Raw genomic sequence first — 15440 nt, forward strand, 5'->3', positions numbered from 1 at the left:
CATTCTGGGATGACGTCTGTGAAGACTCCCCCTTTCCCATGCAGCTAGCACCCCGGCGATCTGCTTCATTCTGAATCACGGCAGTAACATAATCCACTGTCAGCTGAGCGGTAGGCTGTACAGCAATCTGAGTCGCAACAGACTCCCAACCTGAACCCAAAGATTGTAGTATCATGAAGGAATACACAGCCTCTGGAAAGTTGAGTCCTCTCTGTTGCAGCTCATGTCTCAGATTCTGCATCTCCATCAGATGTGTACGCACATCTCCACCTTCAGCAAGAGCCATATTGTGCAGCTTGTTAAAATAAAACATAGTAGATCCAGCTTCTGTCCTCAAGTGTCCCTCTCTCAAAGCGTCCCAAATTTCTCTGGCTGAGGTCTTATCACGCAATAGGCAGAGCTCTTCTGGGGATACTATCAATGTAAGAGTTCCCCTTGCTTTGGAATCCTTAGCTTTTCATGCATCTGTAACTGGAGCTGGGGGGGTGTCTATAATAACTTCAAACAGACCCTCTTTCCGCAGAATAGCCTCTGCATAGATAACCCAGTCCACATAGTTCTTCTTATTGAGCTTGGGAATCCCACAAGCATCCTGAAGGGCCATCATGACTCTGGCATTAGCCTTCTGCATCATCTCTGCTGCTTTAAACAAGCTGCTTTATACAAGCTGCGTCTCTGCTGCTTCAAGCCTCATTCCAAAGGCAAGTTCAAAAGTGCTTTCTCTCTGCTGCCCTAAATCATGCTGCGTCACTTCTGCAGCTGCTTCAGCCCTTTTAAAAGTTACTTTCGATTTCCCCAGCATAGCCATAGCCGCTGCCTGTTCCCGGCAAACGGACATAAAAGTTCAAAGTCCAGCCATAAAGCCATTAATTAGAAGCTGGCAGGCTGCCCGGAGCAGTAGCACATACCTCATCAATCATCTTGACGCGCAGATATACCGTCCGATCCGTCCCTTTGCATTCCGATCCTTTTGCCGGCATCAGATGACTGCGTCCTTCTGGGCCCATAACCAAAATGTTGATACTTGTAGCAGTTTCCAAGTGCACAGCGGAATGATGAGGAATATGTGTACATACTCTAAATTGCTTTATTTACATTTCAAAGCTGGTAGATTACAGAAATGCATCTTTCCTCTGCCAAAGCAGAAAACGCATCCTCTCTCCTCTGAAGCACGGAGAGAATCACACTGAGAGAACAGTGAAAAACAGGAAACCAGTGTACGTCACATCCAGTCCCTTTCCCGTGGGAAACACAACAGCAATGCTGTCTGTGGAATGTAAACATTGTCTTGTGACAAGCCTTTCGCTGCACAGTGAAGAGAGCAGAAACCAACACAGTGTTTCCCAACCTTGGGCCTCCAGATGTTTTTGGCCTACAACTCCCATCATCCCTAGCTAGCAAGACCAGTGGTCAGGGATGATGGGAATTGTAGTTCAAAAACAGCTGGAGGCCCAAGGTTGGGAAACACTGCTCTAGTCTGTCTGGTCTAGTCTGGGATGCGGGTCTGTCTAGTCTAGTCTGGGATGCGGGTGGCGCTGTGAGTTAAACCACAGAACCTAGGACTTGCCGATCAGAAGGTCAGCGGTTCGAATCCCCGTGACGGGGTGAACTCCCGTTGCTCAGTCCCTGCTCCTCCCAACCTAGCAGTTCAAAAGCACGTCAAAGTGCAAGTAGATAAATAAGTACGGGTCCGGCGGGAAGGTAAATGGTGTTTCTGTGCGCTGCTCTGGTTCGCCAGAAATGGCTTAGTCATGCTGGCCACATGACCTGGAAGCTGTATGCTGGCTCGCTCAGCCAATAAAGCGAGATGAGTGCCACAACCCCAGAGTCGGCCACGACTGGACCTAATGGTCAGGGGTCCCTTTACCTTTACCTTTAGTCTGTCTTGGTCAAACCACATCTGGAAGACTGTGCCCAATTCTGGACACCCCACAATTTAAGAAGGATGTTGGTGAGCTGGAACTTGTGCAGAGGAGGGCAACCAAGATGATCAAGGGTCTGGAAACCAAGCCTTATGAGGAATGGTTGAAGGTGCTCGGTATGTTTAGAGGAGACTGAGAGGAGATATGATAGCCATCTTCAAATATCTCAAGGGCTGGCACATGGAAGATGGAGCAAGCTTGTTTTCTCCTGCCCTGGAGGGTAGGACTTGAACAAATGGCTTCAGGTTATGAGAAAGGAGATTCCAACTAAGAACTTTCAGACAGTAAGAGCTCTTTGACAGTCTCCCTTGGGAGGTTGGGGACTTTCCTTCCTTGGGGATTTTTAAGCAGCTGTTGGATGGCTATCTGTTGTGGATGCTTTAGCTGATATTCCTGCATTGCATATGACCCCTGGGGTCCCTTCCAAGTCTACAACTCTATGATTCTATGACATCAAATGGTGTCATATAGGACATCTCTGTGTTTTTAAGCAGGTGGATGGGAGCAGATTAGAGGGGGGGGGGCTGTTTAACCATTTCTGCCCGTGCCATTATCCCAGAGCTGCAAGAGGGAAGCTGCTATTTGGTGCCAATATGTAGCTTGGCTTTAAGTGAACCATATTTTCACAGTGTGGGATAGTTCCGTTTCAAAATAGCTGGGCATATGCTCATTTCACTGTTGACATGCACATGCAAGAAAACCCCAGAAGCCATTTGGCCAGATATGTGTGATGCCAGTAAAAGAGACAGAAGAAGAGGAATATGTGTCCAAAAGCCAATTGCAAACAGAAACCTACTGACTGTGTGCATTTAAATTTTTTTTGCAGATTTTGCATGTCCAGGGTGGGTGCTACATGCGCAGGTGGTACTGTGAATTGCTTCAGACCCTTTAATCGATTATCTTTTGTTCTTATCTCTAGCCCTTTCTTACCTCCCTGGTTTCTTAACTCTTTACTTAACCCTTTAATTCCTGTACTGCTTCCAGAGACTGCTGTGAGCAGCAGCAGTACAGCAGCACCTGCAAAGAGATTACACTACAGGCAGAAGTCTGCCTGCATGGTGACCTTGTACATAACATGTTTCCTGATGTATGAAGGCTCTCTGGGTCCCCTGGGTCCTCTAGGAAGAATAATTGTTTGGGGGTAAACAATTCCCAATTTTTGGACTACAATTCCCATCATCCCTGACCACCAGTCTCCTGCTAGCTAGGGATGATGGGAGTTGTAGTCCAAAAACAACTGGAGACCCAAGTTTGGGAAACACTGTTCTAGCCCCACAGCCTGTGTTCCAGGAGCATGTTGGGAGAACAGGATCCATTCCCAGAATGCCTCCTTTCTGCCCTGCCTGCCATCAGAGCTCCAACAGCAAGGAAACACCAGTGTTAGTTCATCCAGACTGCCTGGGAAGGGGTTTCCAAGGACAGATCTCCCTTTCTAGGCATTGGCACTGAGAGCATAAAATCATATAAGCAATGACCTCTCTCCTCTGAATTACAGCCCTAGTTCTTCCTCATTTCAGTTTTAAAGGTAAAGGTAAAGGTACCCCTGCCCGTACGGGCCAGTCTTGACAGACTCTGGGGTTGTGCGCCCATCTCACTTAAGAGGCCAGGGGCCAGCGCTGTCCGGAGACACTTCCGGGTCACGTGGCCAGCGTGACATCGCTGCTCTGGCGAGCCAGAGCCGCACACGGAAACGCCGTTTACCTTCCCGCTGGTAAGCGGTCCCTATTTATCTACTTGCACCCGGAGGTGCTTTCGAACTGCTAGGTTGGCAGGCGCTGGGACCGAGCAGCGGGAGCGCACCCCGCCGCAGGGATTCGAACCGCCGACCTTTCGATCGGCAAGCCCTAGGCGCTGAGGCTTTAACCCACAGCGCCACCTGCGTCCCCATTTCAGTTTTACTTCTTCTTAATTCTAACAATGGAACTTAATATTTCCACATTTCCATAATTTCACCTGAAATGAAACTTTTATTTCAAGATCAAATAGTTCTTCTTTACATTAGCACTTTCATTTTGGTGGGAAGCACTGGGAGGTGTTTTTTTTTGTTTTTTTGTTTTAAAAAAAGCTCTTTCCATGAACGTGTTTAATGATGGTAAGATTGACAATTAAAAGGAGCTTAAGTTTTCATTGCTTGGAGCGTATCCTACAATATAGCCATCCTTTCAAGGGGATATAATATATTATTGATAGGTGGCCTGCCTCAGAATATATTAATTCAGGCTAAGTAAAACACAGTTTTTGCATAGCAATCTGGTCACAAAGGCTGCAATCCTGCACGCCGTTAGGCTGCTTAACAAGGCGATCATCAGGAAGATGCAAGAGAACAGGATGCTGCCTTCTTCCAAGTCAGACTACTTGGTCCATCTTGCTCAGTATTGTCTACACTGTCTGACAGCAGTGTTTCAGCCAAGAGTCTCTCTGCACCCCTACCTTGAGATGCTGGCAACTGAGCCTGGGACCGTCTGTATGCAAAGCTCAGGTTCTTCCACAGAACTATGACCCCTCCTGCTGAGTTCAGTGGTGTCTTTATCTGCAAAGCACCATTGGTGTGCACACAGGGCCGTCTTTACCCGGGGGTGCAAGGGGTGCAGGTGCAGGGCACCTGGGCGTCGAATTCTGGGGGGCGCCGGGTGCCCGACGCTGAAGCCGCCTAAGCTCTTAACTATCTTGTTGTTGTTGTTTAGTTGTTTAGTTGTTTAGTCGTGTCCGACTCTTTGTGACCCCATGGACCAGAGCACGCCAGCCACTGCCTCCCGCAGTTTGGTCAAACTCATGCTTGTAGCTTCGAGAACACTATCCAACCATCTTGTCCTCTGTCGTCCCCTTCTCCTTCTGCCCTCCATCTTTCCCAATATCAGGTTCTTTTCCAGGGAGTCTTCTCTTCTCATGAGGTGGCCAAAGTATTGGAGTCTCAGCTTCAGGATCTGTCCTTCCAGTGAGCACTCAGGGCTGATTTCCTTAAGAATGGAGAGGTTTGATGTTCTTGCAGTCCATGGGACTCTCAAGAGTCTCCTCCAGCGTCATAATTCAAAAACTATCTACCTGTTATGAAATAAATAATTTTGATCAAGCTGATATTCAAAGCCGGTCGCCTCTGCTACCTCCACCCTGGCCACTTTCTCCTCCACAGAGTCCTGCTCTGCATGGAGAGGCGTTGCTCTCTTGCCTGCCGTCGGCACGGCTGCTGCGTCCCTTTTCTTCTCATTCCTCCTCCTGGGGAGCTTTTAAAAATGTCTGGATGTGAAGCTGTGCACCTTTGTGGAGCTTGGGCGCCCAGTTCTTGAGGGGTGATGGCAGTGAGACTTGGAAGAGCAGGACACTGCTGCCACTGCTGCCCCCACCATGGCCTCGCCTACAACCGTGGAGAAGTATATCTTGGGTGTAGAGATGGGCAACACTAAATTTGGGGGGGGGGGCTGGGCAGATCTTTGCACCCCGGTGGCGCATATTCTAAAGATGGACCTGTGTGCACAGCACTTTTACGTAGTATAGGAGGGCAGGTCCCTGCCAGAGGAGCTTACATTCCTACGTTAGGTGCAGTAAAGGTAAAGGTAAAGAAAGGGACCCCTGACCATTAGGTCCAGTTGTGGCCGACTCTGGGGTTGCGGCGCTCATCTCGCTTTATTGGCCGAGGGAGCCAGCGTGCAGCTTCTGGGTCATGTGGCCAGCATGACTAAGCCACTTCTGGCGAACCAGAGCAGTGCACGGAAACGCCATTTACCTTCCTGCTGGAGCGGTACCTATTTATCTACTTGCACTTTGACGTGCTTTCAAACTGCTAGGTTGGCAGGGAGCAGGGACCGAGCAACGGGAGCTCACTCCATCATGGGGATTCGAACCACCGACCTTCTGATCAGCAAGTCCTAGGCTCTCTGGTTTAACCCACAGCACCACCCATCTCTGTTAGGTGCAGAGGAAGTGTCAAATGGAGAGGAGGGAATGTCTTCCTCTTTTAGACATGATGTGTTGTTTTAGAAAGTAGCTGAAAAGAAGTTATTAACATGCACTGGTTGGTTGTTTTTTGTTTTTTGCAGTCTAATGGTGACTGACATATTCAGCACTTAAAAACACATAGCATCCATTAAAAAAGCAAGAGGTTAGAATGTATTTTGACCCGAGAAACCAGTATCTCCATTGTCTTTGCCAAGGTCAGGAACTGTAATTCCCAAGTCCATCTTTTAAAGGACAAGGATCAAGAGGTCAGAGAAGAAGCAGTCATGTTGAGAGAAATGCTTGCCCCCCTGGTGACAAGTTTTTCTTGTCCACAAAAAATTTTCCCCATCCAATTATGTCTCAGATCTTCAAGAATGCTTGGTTTCACCTATGTAGTTACCATTGGAAACAGCATGTAGTTACCACTGAAAACCAGCACTGGGGATTTTATATTTCTGCTGACTACTGCTGTCATGGACTGGGTAGAAAGGGTAGTGCTTGTATTCCAATTTAGATATTTCACCCCATGATTTCCTTTGCCTGGCTTACAGGGAGCCTTAGGCCTCGGGATCATTCATACACTGCACCAGATAGATGAATCACAAACATCGGACAAATTGTGCATCTGTTTGCATTTGCAAATGTCTGGCTCATTCGTGACATTACTCATATGATACCAGATTTGTGTGTTCTCAGAACCTAGATTTATTCCTTACTGCATGAGTAATACAAGAACTAATAATTGCTTTAAACCAATAAGAGGGCTCCCTTAGGTGATCCAATAAGTTGTGGTTGGAGAATTTGATTCTCCCCCTTGCTATTTGCAACCAAGATAACAGACACCTCATTTTTGTCTCTTGAGGATACACAAACCCCAACTGTGAACATACCATAATGAAATCCATTATCAAATATACAGACACTTCTATTAAGTATTGTGATGAATTAGATTTTTTTAAATGAAAGCTACAGCACACATACAAAAATGTACTATGCATATACACAACATGTCATTTTATTCTATTTATTTTTGTTCAGCATGTTTCAAGTACAGTGGTACCTCACGTTAACAACTTAATTTGTTCTGGAGGTCCGTTCTTAACCTGAAACTGTTCTTAACCTGAGGTACCACTTTAGCTAATGGGGCCTCCCGCTGCCCCCACACGATTTCTGTTCTCATCCTGAAGCAAAGTTCTTAACCCAAGGTACTATTTCTAGGTTAGCGGAGTCTGTAACCTGATGTGTCTATAACCTGAAGCATCTGTTAACCGAGGTACCACTGTATTCAATTTGCACTGCTGAGCATATCTCATGTACCTGCTCAGCTAATCCATCATTCCTCAATTATGATTTTTTTCTAACAATGCATATATGAATATATATATATAAAGAAAGGCTTGATCCTGTCGTCCCCCCCATTTCCCCTCCTTAAGTCTGCTATGGATCATGCATAAGCAGGAATTCAAAAATGCCATTTGCCTTACAACCATGACACCCTGATTTATGGGAAGAACATTATGCATAATTGCTAGGGTTTTAAAAAATATTATTCTATAGCTGTCACTGTGAGGGCTGCACATAGTAACCAAGACAACATAGCTCTAGAGTTGGGTGGACAAAATGATATAGAGATCCTTTTGGCACAAACATTTAGCATAACCGAGTGAAGCTTTTCAGGAGAAGTAGGGTGCTTGGAGGAGCTCATGGTTTTAGACCACATTTCAAAACCACCTCCATGCACTAGCTCCTTTCAGAAGTGCCGTCACACATTTATGGAAGAGCTGGAGTGGCCACAGGTCTGTGTTGTGGTTCAAGGGGCTCAAGTCTTAGTCCAAGGAGGTAAAAGCCTTTGACCAAAACATTCGTGCAAGAGAACAGGGTTCAAGGTGCAGTATTGTCTCAAAAAGCCAAGGTCAAGCACAGAGAGTCAGTCTAGGTCCCAGGCGTGATCCAGAAACAATGTCAGGGAACAGGGGGTGCCAACTTGAATAAAATATGGGGGGGGGGCGGTCAGGTAAGCCCCACCCCACATAATCAAGCACATGACAGGGCACACCCATCCCATTTGAATGGTAATGCCCATCAGCCTTTGGTGGGCCTGGCCCCCTCAGATATTTTATTGGGGGGCTGAAGGGACCTCAGCCCCTAGGAGTTGGCTCCTATGTCAGGAAACAATCCAAAGTCAATAACACTGAGAGTAGAGCAGGGAGGAGAAACTATACACAGGAGCAAAGAACAAGGATATGGAGACTATAATAACTGGAAGGTTTGGAGACCTCTATACTGTGGTCTCCTAGACCATATCCTAGCCCCAGCTGCTGGTAGTAAAGGATTTCAAGGGGTTGCTTGCTGATGAGTTGTGTGTTGATACTTGGTCCATAGATACATGCCGTGTCAACGCTCTTTGGCCTAGACCTAGGTCTTTGGACTGAGAAGTGGTTTCACGCCATCCTCTGACAGCTCCATGGGTTCTTTAGCTGATCTTCCACTAGAAGGCCTCTCAAGTAGTTCCTCAGAGTTGGTTCCAGAAGACCCTGCCTGCTCTCCATGTTCCTCAACCTACAGAGTTTCTCATTCATCATCCAAGGACTTTATGCCTGGCACCAGGTTAGGGTGAGGCATGACAAGCTGCTGTGCTGGTCCTGTTCCCAAGTGTCAAAGACCACTAGCTTCATTCTGTGATCAGTGGATGGTCTGAATGAGGAGCCCATATGTGTGTGGCATTGTTCTCAGCTGTAGTATTCAGTGAACTCATGACTGTCCTAGTCAGGCCTTTATAATGTGAAGGAAATCCAAACTGTTTTTGATATGTTCCAGTTCACCAGAGTCTGGAATAATTCCAGTCCCAAACCAGTAGAGGCTAGACAGAGGTAGTTGAAGAGAGAGATTTTTGGTGGGCTTTTCTCCTGCCTAATGTGTTTTGAATTTCTGCTAAATAAAGGGGGTTGGTCACCATCCTTCAGGTAAAAAATATATCTTGCAGTCACGATCCCACCAGTGATCCCATGTTGCTGAAGGCCAATCTGATAGTCAAGGAAGTTTCTGAATTTGGTGCATGACTTTCTATACATGCCAATATCTAGCCTTTTTGTTGAGTTTCAGTCCCACTTAAAAATACAGGACATTCCTTGTTCATTAATGCATTTTTTTCCTGATCAATATTTCCCAAAGCATGAATAAAATATATGAAGTGCTTTCCTTTTAGAGAAATACACATCATATTTGTAGCATTTATTGAAATGATTAATCCTATCTTGTTTAGAAACAGCTATCTTTTGTGAATTATTATGCTCTAGTTCATCTGTAGCAGCTTTTGAATTACTCTAGTCTTCTCTCAGAGAGCCCTCTGCTGACCCAAAATGTATCCTGTCAGATTAGATGTTTGTTGAGCTGTCTGTTTAAACACAGAAATACACCCTACTACTTAACCTTTGAGTGTCAATAGTGCCAAAGAAGAAATGTGAAACTGGAAGGTTATATAGCATTATGAACAAGCTTGAAGAAATGTGTACAATGTGTACAGAGCACCATTTTTCACAGACATTTTGGGCAGTTCCAAAAATTCCTCTATATTTTGGCAGTTTCCCCAAACTTTTCATGAAACTGTTAATTTGCATTGCCCTCACTTGCCCTCATCATGACGTACCTGAATCTTAATGGCCAAGTAACCCTCTTTACTGTGTGATTGGGTGGGGTTGCCCATGGGACTAATTCAGAAAGCAGCAAGTCAGGGGGAATTATGGGATAACCAGGGGAAACAAGGCAATCAGATAAAATAATGGCAGAACTGAAGTGCATATTCACACTATTTATGTATTCTGGGAGCATAAATTTCTACCCTAGCAAAATTGTTAGTTTTCCTTTGTTTTCTCTTGAAAATCCAACATGGGAAACATTCACTCCTTTCATCCCACAACCCCAAGAAAACAGGGAGTTTCTGCAGCTTTCATTGTGTCATGAGTAATTTCCCCAAACATTTGTGGCTTAGTCCATTGTCCCAAGTTAAGGTGGGATAATGTTTATTTTTAGAGAGGTAATTTCAGTTCAGTTAAAATTTTAATGTAAGCTTAACCAGATCTTCCTTCCTTCCCTCCTTCCTTTTTCTCTTTAATGTGAGTTTCACCACTCACTTTAATTTCTCAGCCCTATTTCTGCCACATGTTCCCATGGATTTCCTAGGAAATGTGACATTTCCTGGAGTATCTGAAGAAGTTTGCATGCACATGAAAGCTCATACCAATAACAAACTTAGTTGGTCTCTAATATGCTACTGGAAGGAATTTTTTTATTTTGTTTCGATTACGGCAGACCAGCACGACTACCTACCTGTAACATTTCCTGGAGTGTCTATGGAAATATGCTGCTGTTTTCCAGAGACACTCCAGGAAATGTGATGGGACTGAGAAATTATTTTAAAGTGTAAAAGGGGAAACACAGCAGTGGAAGAAACAAACAGCCTGGAACAGTGATTCTTAAACCCTTTTTGGCTCACTGACCTGTTTGAGAATCTGATGAAAGCTATGGACCACTCACCTCCCTAGGGGGAAAAACACACCTAAATACAACATTGTGCATGCAACTTATTTTACTGCACTGGAAAAATCATTTTTGGGCCCATATTCATGGACCTCCAAAAAACCTTCCACTGACCTCTTTGGAAATCTTGAAGATGTCCAGAAATAGTTGGTCCTATGGCATGGTGGTTGTCTGTTTTTCAAAGTGGAAGACTTGATAATTTCAATGTGTGTGCTGAAGTTCTTGGACGTACCTAAAGTATCTCTTTGGATTCCAGCCATTATGTTCAATAATTAGGACATTAAGTTCAGGCCATGTAATTTGGAATATGCAGAAAATATAAAAATAAATTTAAGGAACCTCAGAAAGGGGAGGAAGTAAGTCGAGTTTCGAAATGTTAAAATGATTGTAAAATTATTGAGATATGTAAAATTGAAAATCATACATTTATTTATTTTTTAAGTTCAGGCCGTGTTTCAAAGGGTCGTCTTTGGAGCGCTGGGTCTCTTTTGCATGTATGTTCAGTGCTGTGCTCCTGGGATGGCATGGCCAAAAATAAGACCATAAATAAGAAATCAGTGGCCTTTTCTGTCTTGCTGCATTATGCGGGCTTGCTGCACATTTCTGCAAAGTTATTACTCACCCTGCTCAAAATCAATGCTCCAAGCTTTCCTCCCCATGATTGATTTCTCCAGGTTAACGTTCCACATACGTGATTTAATAAACGCTATGATTACCCCATTAACACACATATAAACTGCCTGTGACATAATGCAAAAGGAAAGACAGAGAGGGAGGGAGATCACAAGATTTGTAAATTGCTTTACTGATAAGGTTCTCTCCCCACCCCCCAAACTACCTTTTTATTTCGACACTTCTAAATTTAACTGTTGGCAGCCAACTCTTCCTCCCTTCAAGTTACTTTTATTTATTTATTTATTTCATTCCATTTATGAATCATAGAATTGTAGAGTTGGAAAATACCCTGAGGGACATCTAGTCCAAACCCCACAGTGCAGGAATCTCAACTAAGCCATCCATGATAGATGGCCACCCAATAGCTGCTTAAAAATCTCCAAGGAAGGGGAGTCCACAACCTCCTGAGGGAGACCGTTCCACTGTCAAAGAGCTCTTACTGTCAGAAAGTTCTTCCTGATGTTTAGTCAGATTGTCCTTTCTTGCAACTTGAAGCCATTGGTTCAGCTCCTAGCCTGCAGAGCAGGAGAAAGCAAGCTCGCTCCCTCTTCCATGTGACAAACGTTGAGATATTTGAAGTTGGCTATCATATCTCCTCTCAGTCCATCTCAAAGCAGTTGACCTAATAAAAATGTAGGCAATGATAACGTATATAGAACAATTTCAAATATTAAAAACAAAGCAAATTTAAATCCTGTACAGATTCAGACTGTGATAAAAGACTTGTTGAAAAAGGAAGGTCTTCAATAAGCACCAGAAAGGCAATAGAGATGGCAACAGTCTGATTATATCTATATATATCTGGGGGGGGGGGGGTATAAAAAAAATTGTGTGGGTGGCTCAGGTTCAAGTTTGGGCTTGGGAGTGGTGGCCCAGGCTCTGTAGGGGCTCTGGTATAGGTGTGGACAGCTCCTTGTCTTGTTTTGTTTTGGGCTCGGGAGCAAATGGCAGGGCTCTGGCTTTGTATCGGGGTCTGGCGCAGGCGGGCCATCGCACGAAAGAAGCTCCACAAGTTTAGGGGCTCAACATCTGTCCAGATTTTTACGTCTTGTAATATGGCAACCCTAAAGGCCCAATTTCTGCATTGTACAGAAGAGGCTGCTTGATGCATACTACCTTGAGATCTTGAGAGGGAAATATAATGTAAATACATTTATCTAGCTAGTTATCAGTTGGTAAGTTTAATTTTTTCCACTTAGTTTGATAAAAGGGGATTATTCTGAGGAATGGTCAGTATTTTGATCCAGTTGCTGGAAAAATGTATTGTTAAGTCTTCACTAGGTGTGCTAAGCATTGGGATGTGGGATTTGGCACCCAAGCATCTTGGGGAATTCCTACAAAAGCAGATCTATTTCCTGTAATGGAAATAGATCCTATAAGTATGATCAGTATTTGCTGCTGCTGTCCTTTTCAGCCTGCAAATGATAAACTGTGTCCGCCCCCCCCCAACCAATTTGCATTGTGTTTCCTTTTGCATCGAAATGCATGAGGTGCAATAACACAATGGCAATGTACAGTAACTCGTGTGATTTAAATAATAAAATATGCAAATCATTCAAGGGACATAATTTTGCCACACTGGACAGACAGATGAATGACGTGGTTTTGGACAGAAGGTGAACTGCAGTGGAACGGGAAAGGTGCTGCATGCAGTGGATACAATCTGGAACAGAAAAATATCTTCTTCCATCCCTAGCTACCCCCCACCCATCTTTTTTTTAAAAAATGCTGATCTAACTTTCCAGTTTCTTTCTTGGTCCCTTGGGATATCATTAACTTTGTTCTTCTGCAGAGCTTCCTTTCACCTTCTTGCTCTTCCTTCACAGAAGATGACAGCTCTTTTTCTCAGCAGCCACCCTGGCATTTTCTCCCCTTTAGGTAGAAATCTTTACAGCTTCAGATCTTGCCCCTGCTTGGAAGTGGGTTTCCAACTGATCTATAGTGTGCTCTCTGTCTCCATGTACTGTGGATGTGTCTTGCCCCAAATTTCTTTGCAGGCTTTTAAGATATCTTGCTGGGATATCTTTTTCCCCCCCTTTCCCCTGTCTCCAGAAATCCTGGATGTTTGATAATATTCCAACAACATCTTTTCTGGGTGTCAACAATTATTCTTTCTCAAATATCAGATAGTACAGAGTAATTTGCGTGCCAAGGCCCCGTGACCCAGTTGCTCGCTACGTAATGAAATAACCAGACCAGACAACAGCGTATAGAGTTTTGGGGTTCAAATAGGCCACAGCTTTAATGGTTACAGATATGAGGTTTAGGCATAGGCATTGGGTGAAGCCATTTATTCAACTCCATCCTGTCTGCTGGGAGTGTATCTAAGGGTAAACCACATGATGGGGGGCCCTATGACCTACATCAAATAGGGGTACCCCCTGAAGGGTCCCCGCTGGAGGAGTTCTATGGCCCCAGCCCCCCTCCGGGGCATGGGACAGATGCAACACCTCACAGATTCCTTTAACACTATACCCTTAACCAGGCATAGGCAAACTCAGCTCTCCAGATGTTTTGAGACATTTCCCATCATCCCTGACCACTGGTCCTGTTTGCTAGGGATGATGGGAGTTGTAGTTCCAAACATCTGGAGGAGCAGGCAAAGGCTACAACCTCCCCTCTAGCCGAAGCCTAACTGCTAGTTTAGCCAGGCAAGGGGTGGAACCAAGTCATGCTCATCAGCTGGCAAGTCCCGCCCCCTGAGGAATGCCCAGGCTCAGGCCTGCCTACTATTGGCCAATCCACAGGCAGGCCTCCTGTCCTCCTCAGGTGGCCTTCAAATCACTGACATGAGGCTATGGCCAAGCAAAGGTCTGCACTTTAAAGTTCCAAATTTGCCCCAGATCTTTTCCCATGAATGAGTTCCTGCTCTTTAAAGCTGAAGTGCAACAAACAACAGTTTGGGTTTTCTGTGGGTTGCTGTTTGCTCTGTAAAAAGTGCGTGGGTTGTACTTTTAAGCTTTATTTTATTTTATCCCCCCCCCACTGGAGTTTTCCTCACACAAACCTGCTCTTTACCACTAAATCAGAGCAAACAGCAATGAGTAAGCCTCATTGAACTCAACAGGGTTTTCTTCTGAGTAGACTGGTAGAAGACTGTGCCATAAGAGACTTTTCAAGGCAGCTTATCTTCATGAAGCAATGTTGGTTTGTATATAATGTCAAAAGTAGCACACCTGAGAATTAAAACCGAACCCTAAAGCACATAACCCTAAACACAGTATGTTATAAAATACAAAAAAAACCCAAATCAGGAGTTAATAAAGTAATGAGTCAAGTTTAAAAGGCCTGGGCAACCTTCCCTGATTTTTAAATCTGGTGCCTGAACCTCATATGTGGAGCTTCCTCTAGAAGCTGTAGCCTGTAAAGGATGTAGCAACTATATTGTTGAAAGAAAGAATGAGAGGAGGAAGGTGAGAGAAAAAGAAAGGCAGATGTTTGTGTGAAATCAGTTTGTTGATAGATTAGTCAACTGCATGAGGCTGATGGATTGGCAGAAGCCCATTGTAATCAGTGAGAGCAACTATTAATGCAATATTATTTATTTTGTAGTTCCAATGTATTAATGTAATGTAGAATAATAATAAAAAGCACATTCATATGTTAATGCTGCCCATTTTTCCATTCTTGGGTAGTGGAGCTTTTGTTTATTAAGTGGTGAAATATCTTACCTTGCAGTGCCTTTGGGTAATATGCAAAATGCATTTAAAGTTAATTGATTAGTCGGTGAAAAGACAGAACATTAATCAAGGGCAAACCCTTCATACGGTTGACAGCCCTAATGGCAGTAAGTAAAGGCAAGTAGTTTAGGTTGAAAAAAAATGATAAGTGAGAACACTGAAAGTGATACTATATATCAGGCTGGAATTAATGGTGGATCCTGGAACTGGTCAAGTTGAAGGCCACTGTTCTAAATCAGACATTCCCCCTGATCCAATTATTCTCTGTGAACATGAGTAATCTGCTGTGCTCTGGGATGTCAAGATCTGCATAGGGGCCTCAGAAGTGCAAAAAAGAATGGCAGCCCATAAATTGTGGAACTTCCTCCACATACCACTGTGTGTGTACATCTTTTGCCATATTCTGAAGATGCAGGTAAGGTACAGTGGACACTTGGGTTGCGATCATGATCCATGTGATGTGTCTGTGCATGCGTGGGCTGCGATTCGGCTCTTCTGCGCATGCGCAAAATGCGATTTGGTGGTTCTGCGCATGCGCGAGCGCCAAAACCCGGAAGTAACTTGTTCCGGTACTTCCGGGTTCAGTGTGGTGCGCAACCTGAAAATGTCTGTAACCTGAGGTATGACTGTATTTTGTTTTGTGGGATCCGTCTCTCCTGTCAAATATATACTGCTCTGTTTTGGTTGGAACAGT

At 44.5% G+C, this 15440-nt stretch overlaps 1 protein-coding gene across 7 annotated transcripts in view; it reads left to right on the plus strand.

The window, feature by feature from the left end:
• The window catches only part of NAALADL2 (N-acetylated alpha-linked acidic dipeptidase like 2), an 819134-nt gene that overhangs the window by 759432 nt on the left and 44262 nt on the right, over positions 1-15440 (plus strand). The gene's annotated exons all lie outside the window — the stretch shown is intronic.

The sequence above is a fragment of the Podarcis cretensis genome (genome assembly GCF_951804945.1).
Source record: "Podarcis cretensis genome assembly, chromosome: 5".
Classification (NCBI taxonomy): Eukaryota; Metazoa; Chordata; class Lepidosauria; order Squamata; family Lacertidae; genus Podarcis; species Podarcis cretensis.